Genomic DNA, 13,605 nt, shown 5'->3' with positions numbered 1-13,605 from the left:
CCTTTGTGCATCGATTAAATATCAAGTTAATGGTTTCCTTTTATAAAAATTGCTTCCTTGAAAATGAGCCATCCTCCTCCCTCACAGCCTAATGACGGAAAAGTACAGATGATATTGATATAAGCTGTGTTTACTTGAATGTAACAGCTTGAAAGACTGTGTACAGTAATCTGCCAAGTGAATAATGATTTGGTTTTGCTTGTTCAATATTTCTTCCTTTCCCCTAGAGAGGGGGAGGTCTGAACAACCAGTAGCAGTTGCTGAGGTTAATAAGATGCATTTAAAAGGTCTTTAATTATGCCGTGCAATTTTCTTAGAAGGCCCTTGAACTATTCTTTCACCCCTTCCTCTTCTGTTTCGAGTGGGTGAGTGCAAATAAGATGGAAGTGCAAGGGAGGTGCAGGCACTGACTAGATACAGATCTAGGATCCTGCGAAGTCTCAATGGAAAGCAGGAAACCAGAGGAGGATTGAAATGGTTTGTGTGAGTTCAGCTGGCCAAGGGTGTGCTGAAAGCTGAGGCAGTGGTGAGAACGTGACAGGGCTCAGCAGGGTGAACACATAAGGTGTTGTTACAGCTGCTGCTCCAAATTTTATTGGTTCCTCTGGGTGTTTCTGTGCCGTCCTCATTTGGGACCAAATCGTAGCCTTCAGCTTGTACGTTGGGTTCCAGCTGATCTACCCCTTCCATATCTTTTGAGAGACTTATATAAGGCAATGCTGTACTTTAGTGACAAGAGGAATTGACACCAGTATCTGGTTTTCTATTTTCCTTTGGCTTTAAGTTTTTCAAGTCCACTTCAAAAATTTGTTCCTGGTAAAGAGCTTCACTTAATCTTGTGCTCAAAAAGAATTCTTGACCTGGAGCTTTGACACAGAGAATGGGTTTTGCATATGTATAAGCAAGTGCTCAAAATGGATTCCTGGTTCACAGCTTGAAACTGAGGAATGACAGAAAAAGAGATGTAGAAAAGGGATTGTAAGGGATATTAACCTTACAATTTCCTGTGTTCTTTCTCTGTTGTGTGCATTACTACAAGGACCACATTTCGAAGCAGGGCTGTTAAGTGAAAAAATGGGGAGTTAAGGCACAATTTGCTAGTTGGGAAGGATTCTAAGAGCTGTACTGAGGATTAATGAAAGGGAAGTTTAAAGAGGGATAGAAAAATGCATAGTGAGACTCTTTCCTTACTCTCTTTTTTCAACTGGCTTCCAGAAATACTTATGGCAAGCTTGCTTTGCAGAATTTTACTCTTTTGCAGCCCATGTTTAGTAACCACGGGCAAGATGGGAAAGTTACAGAATGTGTTAGAAAGTGTGTGCTGAGGATGTAATCCTGCGGTTCCAAATTACTATGATCAACTTGCCTTTTCTTGAAAATACCTAGCTTTCTACAGTTGACTTGGCTGGATGTACCTGGGTTATGTGAGGTGTTAGCTGCTGCTGGAGGTGTTATTCATTCTGTTTGTGGGTGTTTCATTAATGAATCTCGGGGCCAGCAAGAGAGTATAGAGAGATGAAGCAATCCTGAGTCAGCACATCCCTGTGATGATGCAGGAAGCTGTCTGCTTGGATGCAGGTTGTTGAAGAGGCCTTCTGTGCTTGGCACTGGATGTAGCTCTAGGCAGACAGTCAGGGGGCAAGGAGTCCAGCAGCCTGCATTTAAGAATGTAAAATCTTCTCCAGGAGCTTGGTGCAGTGGTTACTGTAGGGCATCTGCTCTGTCCCTTGGTAAGCAAAGCGCAGATCTCCTGCCTCATCCTGAGGGCAGGGAGTGAGTATTGTTGGGAACGTGCGTGGGAGGGCAGGGATGAGGAACCCCGGGGAGAGGCAGTGCTGATTCATTCTCCTTCCAAGTCTGTTGCCACCATGGTGCTGAGGACAGGAACTTGTTGGCTGTTGCGCTGAAAATATTCATAAGGGCAGAGGCTTGGAAGGGCATTATCGGAGAAGGCGATGTATGCCCTGGAAGGTTGCTGTGAGTCACCACTGAGTGGACAGAATGCTGGATATGCCTGGTGAAACCCCTCACGTGTATTTCTGCAGCACTTCAGTGGGATTTCCAGCCTTGGCCACCATCTTGGCATGAAATCACCACTGTCATTTTCTGGGTAGACGTGCCTTCCTTTGGCTGCCAGGTTTTGCTCCTTGAAGAGGTGATCAGTTTTTATGGAAGTAGAACTTCCTTGACATTTTTTGCTCTGCTCTTAGAGGCACAAGAAATGATGCTGTGTTTACAGAGGAATGCACCCACTCACGAGTGTCTGGCCAGTGACTCTTCCCCAGTTTCACCCAACCTCTTGGCAGGCAGCCACTCCCCCTCTTGCTTACTCCACGCTGGCCCATCTGCAGTCCTGCTGCCCGTCCTCTCTCTGGTTTTGGGATCCTGCCTAAAAGGAGGGTCTCCCCGTGGACCCATGAGCACTGCCTGACCATCCTGGGCTGCTTCACCGGGGCTCTGCCTGACAGGCATCAGCTCATGAGGCCCCTGCTGTTGCATTAAGTTGTTTGCTCGATTGTTTAACAAAGTGCTTTTAATGGAAACATAAAACTGGATAGAAATACAAAGCCTAATGGAATAATCTCTTAATTGCAGTGCTGTAAATGACTATTCAGCACATGATTACTGTACTTCTAGGGGGGACAGGGAGGAGGAAAGGATATTGAATGAAAGACACTAAACACTTAAGCTGCTAAGAATGATGATTTATTGCCAATCTGAGCATCGGGCTAAGCAGGGCAAATAGACTGACAATAGTAAGTGCTTTTGGAGGTAGAAATTGCCTCATTCAGGGTATTCACTGCGTGTGCAACATGTAAATTCTACCAGGATAAAAGCACAAAGAGTGATTAATTAATAGTGGCCAGATACTCATGCAGGCAGTGTCCTTAGGCAACCCAGAAAAAGGTATTAATCAGCACATTGCCCAATTATTGGCAGATAGCTCCTGGTGTGTAGTAGTTTGCCATTTCAGCTAGAAAATGCTTTGTTCCTCTGCCTCCCTGTAAAAATAATGGGGTTTGCTGTGTTATGTGGTTCACAAAAAATACCCCAAGTTTTTAAGCAGACAAGGAGATGTGCTCAGAGGCACATTGACGTTATCACTTTTTAGTATTGCTGCAAGCCTTTCACGGTACATTAATCTTTAGAGAAACTGTGTCCATCCTTCAGATATCTCACCTAGGTTAGACAGCAGCAGGTGGACGACTATTATCTTGGTATTGAGCTGGCTGTTGATTTGGTGTACAGCTGTGTGTTCTCCAGAACAGGGCATGATTAGCAGGGAACATGTTCCCCAGGAGCACATGCTGCTCAGGGAGGCAAGGTAAGCAGCCTTACTGGTTCCCACCAGCACTTCCCTTTCTCATGATTTAGTGCCTGGATTCCCGGTGCTGCCTTAGGCAAGGCCGCCTGACTTCACCTGCCTGCAGAAGCCCCTTTGTTGCTCAGACCTTTCTTTGCACTTCTGGGACGTGCCTGGTGCCTGCTGGACTCTCCCTGGGGTGCACAGATGCAGACCCAGCACCAGGCTTGCACCAGGCAGGTCAGAGATTTCCAGTGTTTGCAGTGGCCTCGGCACTGCCAAGCCATGCTGCTGTCCCGTGGGAACTGGAGCTGGCTGTTGCTTTTGGTCCGAGCCAGAGGGTGATGTTCCCACTGCCTGCACGCAAGTGTGGCTAATGATGGTGGAACTGAGCACTTGGCTGTTTCTCAGCCTGCTTCCAATACCAGGGGAAAATAGGTGCTTTCCAAGTAGAGGTGCAGATGATGTGGTGAAAATGTGTTTTGTTTTGTTTGTTTTGTTTTTAAATTTGAAAATCAGAAATATGTCGAATAAGTGTGTACAGAATTGAAGGGGAAAGGTATTTGTATCTGTTTTATTATTATTCTTTAAAGGGATTCCTTTTTGTAGTTGGTTGCTAAAAGTAACAGCTTATGTAAATATTCTTAAAAAGCAGGAAAAAGGAAAGATAAGATACTTCAGAGTGTATTTTGGAGGGGTATATGCTTTGCAGTGTGCATTAGGCATGCATCAGTACCTGCCTAATGCACCCTGTCATGGATTATTGCTCTTGCTTAGATTGAACACTTGCCAAGTTCTTTCGAATGACAATGAGATGCTTTGTTCAGGCTGATGATTCGATTGCAGTTTGAAACTCCAACACAGAGAGGTACTCGGCTACAGAGCATGTGCACCTCTTAATAGAATTAAAAGACAAATACAAACCATAGGAAAGTTAGCAGGTCCTTCTGTGTATAGATGAAAAAAATTAGGAAATACTTCTGGAATAATTATAGTCTGGCAGAGACTGCAGGAAAGATTTTCAAATAGGCTTTTCAGCATATAAATAGATCTTTTCAACAAACATTGCTAATCTCGTTATGCTTCTACGTAGTCCTTGCTATGCAGATAAGACTTGTCCAACCTGTTACTTGGTACATGCTGTTATGTAAGTGAAAAACTCAAAAGGATAGGAAACCTTTCTTTCATGCATGATGTGTTTGCTGCTAATTCCTATGAAAGTATGAAAGAACTTATCTCTTTAATATTTTTAAATTTTTCTTAATCTCAATTTAGTTACAGTACTATCCTGTTCATAGCATGTTAGATTTGATTTACTCAATTGTTTGGGAAGGATTTACACTGAGAATGTTTCACAAGAAATGTTATAAAGTTGCTCTTGTGTTTAATAGGTTTCAGGAGATTAAAACTTCAGGAGGCAGAGTTGCACATATCCATATTTCTGAGACAGTTTCAAATGCTCATATTTGCAGGTTTTGCTTTTGATATGCCTCACAGCAAATTAAACCACTGATAGCATTTGATGTGGAGTTAATTCTTTGAACAGCTTCAGGTTTGCAGTTGGGAAAGGAGCAACTTCTCAGGCTGATGTTACATTCTTTTACACGCTGGGCTTTGAGCTGCATTGAGCTGTCAGCTCCAGGAGTCTGTGCTGGCCCTCAGCTGGGATGGTCGCAGAGGGAAGAAAGGAGGACCCTTCGGACTGTGCAGGAAATCTGAGGTGAAAGGCTCTTGGGCTCTGCAGCAGTCTCACTGCCAGCCCTTGCAAGCTGTCTGACAGCATTTACAACAAGCTGGCTGAAGTCAGGTCTTTAGAAAACAGGGGTTTGGGGATGGCTGAAGGGAACTAAGCTAAGCTGAGCTGTGTGTGAAGTGAGAGTGTGGCAATATGTGTATGTTGAGGCACCTGTGGACCTCATGGCAGAGTGACTGATGGAACAGGAACTACTTGGCACAGCATGGACAAGGTCAACTGAGAGCAGGCTCCTGGGGAAAGCCAGTGATAAATTCACTTGGCCAGATGTGCAGGGATGTGAGGAGAGGTGTGTGAGAAGGCGTTTAAAATGCACACCCATGAAGCAGCCGCTCACTAAACATTTCTGGTTTTCTTCTACTAAGTGTGTATCTTGTTGAAATTATTTTTTGCTGTAGTGGAGAACAATAATGTTGGGGTTTTTTTAGTGGCATTTAGGAAATTCTGTAAAATCAATGAACAAAAGGCATGTCCACTTGAATAATTTTAATGTAGTCCTAAAATAGAAAATGTACTGCATTTGATTTCCTGCACATGCAGTAAGCATTTCAGTGTCCTCTCAAAGAACTAAGGTAGTAAAATAGATTGTAAGCCTTGAACCTTTGATTTAACTTGCAAAATTATTTCACATGGAAAATTAAACATTAGTTTTCTGTAATTTAACAGCTGATATCACCTGGATTATTATTTTTCTTTTTTTATGTTGCTGCAACTTGCTTTTTATCTTAAGGCCTTTTAACTGAGAAGTCTTTCCAAGGCTTATGACTTTTATGAGGATCCTGGGGAAACTGTAACTGGGTTGGAGGGGACCATTGGGCTTTGCTTGACTGAGTACTTCTGTGTTACATCAGGAATAAAATGTTTGGACATTGGTAGGTCTAAGAAGCATGGTTTAATTTCCTATAATTTCCTATAATCAGTAAACTGAAAATATGTGTGTGAATCAAAACGTTTTAATTGTGTGAAAAAATGAATTAAAATAGGTCTGGGAAATTAATATTAAAGGTAAAAATGCTTTTTCTTGATCCCTTAATTATTTGGCTCTCTTTCAAATAGTACTAGTTTGCAACAGCCTTTTTGCCTAATCTCTCATGGTTTGCCAGTAAAGGGCATTGTTTTGGAGCATATTTTAAAGAAATAGAAAAGTGATTTCATTTTTACATTCTGCTTTTTGTACATTTCTACTGCAAACATGCAGTTCTCTTGCTGCCTTTAAACCTATTGATTTTACTGAACAACAAGAACAGCAAAAAGAGAAATTTCAAGGCAAAAGCAAATGAACAGGTAGGATAGGTTTTATATAAGGTAGAATGTAGGTTGTGCCCCATGCTTTTTCCCAGGCAAACCTACAACAGTTCATGCCAGGTGCTGGATTTCTGCCATTGAGATGAGGAATTCAGAGGCAGATGGGTACAGTGGGAGATTTCATGCACCATTTCACTGAAGAAAGCCTTCAGACTGCTCGGGCAGCAGCTGATAACCACTTCTGACTATTTCAAGTATGCCTTGTCAGTGTTAGAGACAATGATATTTTGCCAGTGATGGGTGAGTTAATAAAATATCACAGTCCTGCCTCTGTGTTTCCGCTGGGGAACACTTTCTCCCCGTGCTGGGCAGTTGTGCACACATGTACGTGCTCTGAAAGGCTTGCTGCTCACCCCGTGGTAGTTACCCTGCTCCTGTGCTCATGCAGCTGATTTAAAGAGCCCTACCAGAAAGACTAGGCTTAGAGATAACAGCTGAAGACGGGCAGTGAAGTGCAGAGTGCTGGAGGATCTGGCCAGGCTTAACAAAACTTGAGATTTGGCACTCTTTCATTGATTTCACTTCAGTCACGTAATTTTCCTGAGCTGGGGTTTGTAAGCTAATGAGTTAAATTTGTTTACTTGTCTCAGGCTAACTTAAACAATCGAGAAAAATGCATGATATTTTTTATTGTAAGTGACATGTAGATAATCAAGAGGAAGAAACGCTGTGGGAGGGGGTAATGCTGCAGGGCAGTCCATTCCCAAGTAGTGAGAATTGTTCCGGGTCCTGTTAATCCTGGTGGAGAGCAGAAGATATCAAGCTGAGTTTCTAATGGGTCTACTCGCTTTAATTTTTCTTGCTGCCCACCTCCTGCCTGAACACTGACTTAATCCAGATTGCCACTGTGCTGCTCTGACGTGGACATGTGTGAGTTCATGTCTACATGCTCAGTTCACAGCAGTTGCCAAGTGCTTTACCTCCATTTTCATCACGGGGAATAGTCCAGCTTGCAGCAAGCTCCAGGTGCTTCCCTGCAGAGGCAGGGAAGGTGCCACTCGAACAGTCGCTGCAACAGCGGCTGGGGCACAGGGCTGGTGACCCTGCTGTGCCAGCATCCCTGTGCTTGCCCTGTGGCAAGTCGGGAATAATGCCAGCTCGCATTTTGTGGAGAGTGTGAGACTTCGTGACTGCAGCTGACTTTTAAATCCATAAAAATGGGAAAAGGTCACTTCTGAGACAATCGCTGGTGACTCAGAGTCCCCTCTCTGTTGGAGCAGGATCTGCTCAGCAGGGAATGCCGCTTCTCCATAGAAGCGGATTCTCAGACAAAGCCAGGATGTAGCACGCTGTCAGAGGGATCTGGGTGTACCAGCTGAGCCTGACCAGATTGGCCCTGGGTCTGAGAGCTCTCTGTGGGAGGAGGCACTTGGGGCTATGTGAAAATGTTTGCTCAGCTGTGCAACAGAGCAGTGTAGATGAGTTAGTGGCAAACTGAAGCCTCCCATTTTGATACAGAGAGTGAAGTTTAGAATAACTTATTTTTCACTGTCACCTCTGCAAAGTAAACCCATTTGGGCAACTGTCTTATCTGTATCCTGACAAAGCTAACTTTTTGATCCTTGCTGATGAAGTGAGAACAGACATGGATGGGCTTCTCTTGGCTGCAAAAGCTGCTCACGTGGAAGCTCAGCCTTGTCTCGGCTGGGTCACCACAATCAAGGTGTGCAGCTAGGAGAAGGCTCTCAAAACCTGGGGAGCTCCTGGACTTGGGTCCCATCCTAAGCTGCACTTCTAGAGCTTCTCCATCGGCTGCAGCCAAGGCGCCAGCCGCCCTTCTGTGCATACGCTGTCACTGAAATAGCACTTGATCTGCAGATCTTCAGTCACCTACCCAAAAAGACACGCATGCCTTCAGGGCTCAATGGCAGTCAGAACACTCACGTGGCTCGGGGAAATCCTGGGATGTGTGCCTGTGACTGCCGTGTACGGAACGCCTTGCAGAGGCGAAGTGGTCAGGATTTTTCATTGCACATACCCGGTGATTTAAATTTTTCACATTTCCTGCTTTGCCTGCCACATCCAGAACAAACAAGGCCTTGAATTCATCAACTCCTTGTCTGCTTTCCTTGTAATTACAGTTCACACAATCACACCTTCTTAAAAGCTCTCGTAGTATATTTGCATTTAGATGGAGAATGACAGCTTTCGTGTTCCCCGTCTAACTTATAATTAACACCTTTTCTGACTGTTCTATTAACGTCACCTACATGGGGAGAGGCTGTAAGCCTGGGTTACTTGAGAGACTTCATTTCTACAGCATCTCAAGTGGAGAGGCTGCCTCTTGGTTTGTTCAGCTATGGCACCATAGTTACATGCTCTATAATTGTCACGTTTTTCCAGATTTCCTAAGTTGCTGTTGTACGTGGCAATTTATGACTGAATAATAGTTAGATTTTAAACATTTCAGGGTGTGAGGGAAAGTTCGAGTCATAAACTTTTCACTTGTTTGCCTTTTTTGAGTAGGCACAAGAGGTTGTTACTGTCAGTTATTTGCATCTTTTGACAAATCTTTTTCCTCTTTTGAGACTTCATGGACCACAGGCTGAGAAATCTTGGGGTGTGTTTTTAAGTTCACAGCCATTTGCACTGGGGTTTAGGCTCAGTTCTATGAAGGATCTGTCATGTTTGAAGAACATCTGAGAGTTGCCAGTTTCTGCTAAAGTTGCTGGGCACTGCAGGGACTCAGTTCTTCTCAGGAAAAGATCAGGCTTACTCCTGGGAACTGCTTGATGATCAAAGGCCTATTGATGCTGAAAGGAAGCAAAAACCTTTTAATGGCTGAGTAATGAATATAACTTTAAACTTGGCAACAGTGGGAGGAAACAAATAAGTAAGAATTTGAACCCAAAGATTACCACAGGAGAGGCTGAGTGAGATGATGATTAATGTTACAAAAGTAGAACTGCTTTTTTTTTTCCTGGCAAAAGCTAACTTAGCTTCTACTTAAGCAAAGTGGCAGTTCCCTTCTGCCTGTTACAACATCCCAGCCTTCTCTGCTTCAATTTTTTTGTGTAACCTAGAGGGCTCTGTATTTAAAACATAAAAAGAGGTGTATTCAACATCATTTTTCCGTATGCTTTGAAGGAAAGGTTGCATCAGTGCTGCATTTTCTTGGAACATTGTTTTTGTTCAAAAATATTTGACAGGAGGTTTCTTACAGTCATTGCAGATAAACAGGTAGGCTGTGAGGCCTTGATCTCTTGCTCTGTGGGTCTGATGTCCCTGTCATACAGTCAGTAAACAGGGCTGGATAGACTTGATGAGTTGAAGGAACTAGAGGAAGCAAAATCTTGAAAAGCAAATCCCAATTCATATTACTTCAGTGTGAAGATATGTGGTTTTGGGAAGCACGTACCAAAGCTGATTGATGATGCTGATGCAGAAAATTATTGACTAACTGTACCATCTGTTGTACTTCTGCCATATGTTTTTCTCTTACCATTTGTGTATGTTCAAACTGTGTGTTTTCTGAGAAATAGTGTTTGATGTGAAACAGAACTTAAAAAAATTCAGCAAGTAGCAACTTGTCAATGTTTCCATAAAGGAAAGGAAGCAAAGGTTGGGCCAAGGATTTTTTCATGCTGTTTGGTATTAACTGTAGTGTTGTCCTTTCATCTGCTTGTGTTGCAGTCACTGTCAGGCAGCATAGGTGATACCAGTGTGAGAGCTGAGCACATCTGCGATGCTCAGGATCTTTCTGTGCCATGCCTTTATCCACGTTTCTTTTCAAGCTCATGGCCTGATGAATGAAATTGCATTTTTAATCTTTGCAGATGTGATCTTGGCTCTATAAATTGGTGGCAATTCTTCTGTGGAGACTTTCATAGAAACAGAGCTGGGATGCTGCAGCAAGGCTGTGGTGATGCATCCTTGTGATATCTGTTTAGTTGTTATTGGAGATGATGTGTCTTGCCTTAAACAAAAATGTCTCTCAATCATGATCAGCAGTTTCTTATGTGAAAAAAAGAATCAATTTTAATGCCAAAACAGCTTCAATCAATTTGTGTTTTCCTGCAGTTGTACCAAAATGAAATGTTGTGTCCCAAGCGTTTCAGAGGAAGAGGTTCTGCATGTTGAGAGGGAAGTGAGTGTTTTTTGTGTGTTTGCTTTTTAGGCTTTCTCTACCCCTTTTCCCTGCTCCTTGGTAATTCCTTTTGGGAGCCAGCACTAGATCTTATTACAAATAAAGCACATTTTTATTTTCATTTCATTTTCATTTGAAGAACACATGGGACAGAAGAGGCAGAATTTCTTCCTGCAGCAGTCTGTTTTTTGAAAATGTTGTCATGGTCTGGATTGTCACATATCAGCATTTGAAACTCTGTAGTAAGGATTGGCATGTCACTGAGAGCAGCTTCAGAGCACGTCGGTATTTGGTGGCTTGTGTTACAGACCTAAGTCTGGATGATGTTGCGGGTCAGGGTGTGCGCTTTGCTGAACTTCCTGAACCAAATCCCTTTTTATGGGAGCCAGTGCAGTGCCTTCACCTTGGGCTGCTTTGAGCCTAGCAGGATTCTACTGTTTCAGTCTGTAGCAAAGCACAATTTTGGTTTTTTTTGGGGGGTGGGGGTGATATGTACATGTATCCCCCAAATCCCAGGCTCCCATGTGCTTGGTGTGTTGGTGCCAAGCCTCAAGGTCCGGTTTCCCCAAGCTTTTCCGCAAACCAGTAAGGAAGAGCTTGGGGGTGGTTTTGAGGTTTTGCTTGAGTTCTCATTCTAGGAAAATCTGAGTATCAAAGCTGTGAGTCTGACGAGGTTCCTGAAGAACAGGGGATCTACCTGCAGCTTTGGCAGAAGCAGGGTTGGGGCTACGCGTGCGTGAGGGACGCCTTGCTGGAGCCCGGCAGACGGCGTCTCCGCATGGGTTTCCTTGCTGGCGCCTGGCAGACCATGGAGACCTCCTCTCCTCTTGGCACGAGGCCACGCAGGGCCTGAGCTGACCGTGGTTCTCAGAGGCTTTCTGCCTGGCTTCCTGGCACTTGACCTTGGGGTAGCTGCTGTCTGAGTTACAGCATAGCCCAGGTTTTCAAAAGGTTTTCATTATACCTATATGATAAAATAGAATTGGAAGGAGTTTTAGCTCTTGCCTTCAGGTAGTTTGAGGTCTTTTCTGTAACTTGGAGAAGGGAGGGCTGCTGCTCTCAACTGCATGATTAAATAAGTAGCTACTCAGTGGTTTTTCCCCTTATCCTCTGCTTTTGAAACTGTAGCTTCTTGTGTTCAATGAAGTTGGAGGAAAACTCGGAATGAAAATTACATTGACCCAATTCAGACAGGGAGGCAGAGGGTGGATGGCAATCCTGAGCAGCAAAGGAGAGGGGAATGACCCCTGGTCTGGCTGCAGGGGCAGTCAGCTGTGCATGGCCAGCAGACTGGGCCACTGTACCCCGTGAGGATATGAAGACTGACCTCGCTGAGCATTGCCCGGTACTCCCGTACGTGTGCGAGCACCCGTGTCCGCTGGGATGTTCCCAAGCAGGCACCTTTGTTTCTTCTTAAACCTTCAGGAACTGGCACTACGGCAAATAGGCGGTGTCCCTGCCCATCCCGTCTGCCCCCCTTCCACACTCTTTCTAAAGAATTTATTGCTGGGAAGAGAGCTTGGGGTCAAGGAAGGTTCAGGGAAAGAAAAGGCCTTTAGGGGTATTACAGCTGCTGTCTTTGCAGCAAGCAGCACGTAAGTTGTTTTGCATTCAGTGTCAGGGTACATATAGGAAACATAGCTACTTCTCATCATAAATATTATTGTTGTGAGAGACTCAAGTGGTTAAGGGTTTTCCTTTTGTTTGAACGTGATTAGAACCTCTGAGCAAAACAACTTGATTGCTCTGAATTTGGGTGCTTGCCAGCCTAGAAATAGAAGGACATCCGTAATTCACATGGATGTAGCACAATGTTTTAGTAAAAAGCAATTTTCAGGGTCATAATATGTGGCCTGCCTTTTTGTGAAACACATTCACTTAAAAAAATCATTTGCAAGCATACAATTTCAGATAGTAGATATAGCTAAGATTACTTCTAGCTTGCCTTATAATTTTTCCTAAGTTTTTGCTTTTTGCAGTTGGTGTCTCCCACACCTGACTGCACAAAGCTTTCCTGGTGCACACACAGGGCAACTGCCCAACTAACTGCTTATAGATAGGAAATTGCTGGCATGCAAAATGACATCAGCTGCACAGGGGAAATGGTTCTATTACACAGTTTATTACAGAAGGATTGTATGTATTTGCTGAAGCAGTGGTCTGTGATTCCTGTTTCCTTCTTTTTTTCTTTTATGAACATTTAAAATTGTTTGCAGAAGTAGGGTACATAGATATTACTGGACACTTCTGTTTTGCTATATTTGGAAACAGTTCGGCACTAGCAAAGTTGGAAACTATGCTAAATGTGCACAGTCTAACCCCTGAATATGTTTTTCTGTCTTGGTGGTGCAAGTATATCCTTACTGCAGTTCCATATATAGAAATTTGCCATCTGACAGCATCGTTTTCCAGAGCTCCCATTGAGTCAGGAAAGCCCCTCTGCAGCAGTCAGACCTCTTGGGTAACTGCTACAGCAAAGCCAGTCCTCTGCCTCTCCTCTAGGGATGATTAAACTTTCAGCAGCAGATTATTGGTGTAGCATTTGGGAAGATGTCACTGGTGGGGAAGACAAGGCTCTTCTTTTGCCAAGTGGGACACTTGAGAATTTGCGTGTTTGAAGAAGAATATAGGAATTGTATGTATATAGTAGACTGTGAAGTAGAGTAGAATTAGGACAGGAGAGAGATGCCTGCATGCTTTTTCTTCCCCAATGTCTATAAAGATTAGAGGAAGAGATTCCTTTGTTTTGCAGTAGTATTTCAAAGGCAAGGTGTAGTTTAAAGTATCTGGTTTTCCATGAAGTCTTTCTGCTGTGCATGTGACACAGGTTTATTGGTGCTTTGGTGTGGGGCTGGTGGAATTGAGTGCATGCAGATATGCAGAGGAGGAACAGGGGCATTTGACCTGGTGTTTTCTGGGTTTCTGAGACCTTTCTAAATACATTTGCAGGATTGCCTTAAATGCAACTACACGGGTTTCCTTGTGAACAGCTTTCAAGCCTGTTTACTGCCAAGTAGCATTGCCTTGTTTTTTGCCAAGTAGGCAAAGTTCATTGTTTGAAAGTGGCAACACCTTCAAAATGATGGATTCTCTTTTACTCCTGGGTGAAGAGTTGGGGTGGAAGTCTGGAGGAGAACAAGAATAGTAGTTTTTCAC

At 43.7% G+C, this 13,605-nt stretch overlaps 1 protein-coding gene across 2 annotated transcripts in view; it reads left to right on the top strand.

Moving 5' to 3' along the window:
* AFF1 (ALF transcription elongation factor 1) overlaps positions 1-13,605 on the top strand; it is a 68,411-nt gene that overhangs the window by 8,999 nt on the left and 45,807 nt on the right. The gene's annotated exons all lie outside the window — the stretch shown is intronic.

This window comes from Aphelocoma coerulescens, chromosome 4 (assembly GCF_041296385.1).
Source record: "Aphelocoma coerulescens isolate FSJ_1873_10779 chromosome 4, UR_Acoe_1.0, whole genome shotgun sequence".
NCBI classification, from domain to species: Eukaryota; Metazoa; Chordata; class Aves; order Passeriformes; family Corvidae; genus Aphelocoma; species Aphelocoma coerulescens.
The sequence above is the reverse complement of the archived record's forward strand: the minus strand, read 5'-3'. Positions and strand labels throughout refer to the sequence as shown.